The following is a 2584-nucleotide window of genomic DNA, read 5'->3' as shown; positions in this document are numbered from 1 at the left end:
GCGGTGCTGCTGACCGCCGTCTAACGTTACGTTACTGTGTGTGATACATTGACTAACGTAATGTTACGTGTAGCTACCTCATGCAACCCTGCTTCAAAAAAATCACTTGACAAAAAGTATGAATAAGGTAGCAAACTGCAGTAGACGCAACATATTGAAGTGTTTGCAATGACGTTATAACCATAGACATCTTATAAGTAGACGCAGCATTGGCTGCTGTGACGCGAGCAATTTGGCCGCCATCTTGAAGTGGTGACGAGGAGCCGGCGAGCAGCCGAAACTGACAGTTGACAGGTAGAAAACAAAGATGCTAAACTGACAGTTGACAGGTAGAAAACAAAGATACTAAACTTACAGTTGACAGGTAGAAAACAAAGATGCTAAACTGACAGTTGACAGGTAGAAAACAAAGATGCTAAACTGACAGTTGACAGGTAGAAAACAAAGATGCTAAACTGACAGTTGACAGGTAGAAAACAAAGATGCTAAACTGACAGTTGACAGGTAGAAAACAAAGATGCTAAACTGACAGTTGACAGGTAGAAAACAAAGATGCTAAACTGACAGTTGACAGGTAGAAAACAAAGATGCTAAACTGACAGTTGACAGCTAGAAAACAAAGATGGTGTTCAGCGTTTTCCTAGTCAAATGAGCGGACTGTTGAAAATAGGAATCGGGGGATTACTTTTCACTAGTAAGATTTAACATTAACATACTATTAGTTGTATTTTGTGAAAAGAATATTAGCACAGAGTTGAGAAGGAGCAAAGATCTTCAATATTTGTACCGGTAAGTGAAAACCACAAAGAAATCTTCTGGGGGAGGATGACTCCCCTACAGAGGTTTGCTTTACAAACTTTCAGCCCCACCTAAAACAAAATTCACCAGCCGCCCCTGATTATGATGCATTCTCATTGTAGGCAAAGTATAAGACAATACTTTCTTAACAGTATAATTGTAACCAGGAATAAGTCTTCAAGTAACAATATTCAAATACTAACATTGTTGGGTAAGACAGAATTTGGTTTTATTGTGAATCCAGTGAAACAGATTGGTGGTTTTAGCTGATATAAAGGCTTTCAGGTGTTTATATATGTTTATGTTGAAGTATTTGGCAGATGCTTTTATCCAAAGCGACATACATAAAAATACATATAAAACAATCAGTGTAAACATGATCATTTAAGGGAAGAATGTAATAGAAAATATCAATACAAAGTGTCAAGACAGAATAAACTCTGCTCCTGCAGCAACAGAGACCCTAACCCTAACCCTAACCCTAGGGTTAGGGTTAGGGTTAGGGTTAAGTTTAGGGTTGGGGTTGGGGTTAGGGTTAGGGTTAGGGTTAGGGTTAAGTTTAGCGTTAAGGTTAGGGTTAGGGTTGGGGTTGGGGTTGGGGTTAGGGTTAGGTTTAGTGTTTAGGGTTAGGGCTAGGGTTAGGGTTAGGGTTAGGGTTAGGGTTAGGGTTAGGGTTGGATACAGTCTATAGGTCCCTAAGATATATAGATATTTAATGTATTCATACATTGTTTTTTTGTAGGACATACACATGTATATATAACCTAATCATATTGTTACTTTATTATTATTATTAGCCTTTATTTAACCAGGTAAAATCCCATTGAGATCAAAGATCTCTTTTCCAAGGGAGACCTGGCCAAGAGGGCAGCAGCAAGGTTACATTAAAAACAGTAAACAACACATAAAACATCACATTTACAACATTAAAACTTGCTGACATGACACATGTGCATACAGACAAGGTAGACTGCAATCCTTTCACAGAAGCTTTCAACTCATTCAACGTAACTAGGGTTTGAAGTTGAAGATTGGATTGTAGGTTATTCCAAGCCTTCACTGCTGAAAACCTAAATGCTTTCTTGCCCAGTTCAGTTCTTACTTTGGGGACGACAAATTGCAGAACATTCATTGAACGAAGATTGTGACTTCCTTGTTTCTTTGTTAAAAGACAAGACAGATAAGATGGAGTGATACCCAGAATGGTTTTGTAGATGAAAACATACCAATGATTGAGGCGTCGAGCACATAAAGATGTCCAGTTAACCATTGAGTATAACACACAATGGTGAGTAAGTTAACCATTGAGTATAACACATAATGGTGAGTAAGTTAACCATTGAGTATAACACACAATGGTGAGTAAGTTAACCATTGAGTATAACACACAATGGTGAGTAAGTTAACCATTGAGTATAACACACAATGGTGAGTAAGTTAACCATTGAGTATAACACACAATGGTGAGTAAGTTAACCATTGAGTATAACACACAATGGTGAGTAAGTTAACCATTGAGTATAACACACAATGGTGAGTAAGTTAACCATTGAGTATAACACACAATGGTGAGTAAGTTAACCATTGAGTATAACACACAATGGTGAGTAAGTTAACCATTGAGTACAACACACAATGGTGAGTAAGTTGGTGATGCCCCGTGGTACACACTATCCAGCTTGTGGAGACAAGCAGCAGTAGCATTCATGTACAACACATCTCCATAGTCAATAACAGGTAAAAAGGTTGTTTCCACCAATTTCTGTTTCACAGTAAAAGAAAAGCA

This window comes from Nerophis lumbriciformis, linkage group LG29 (assembly GCF_033978685.3).
Source record: "Nerophis lumbriciformis linkage group LG29, RoL_Nlum_v2.1, whole genome shotgun sequence".
NCBI classification, from domain to species: domain Eukaryota; kingdom Metazoa; phylum Chordata; class Actinopteri; order Syngnathiformes; family Syngnathidae; genus Nerophis; species Nerophis lumbriciformis.
Note: the sequence above shows the minus strand (reverse complement) of the source record.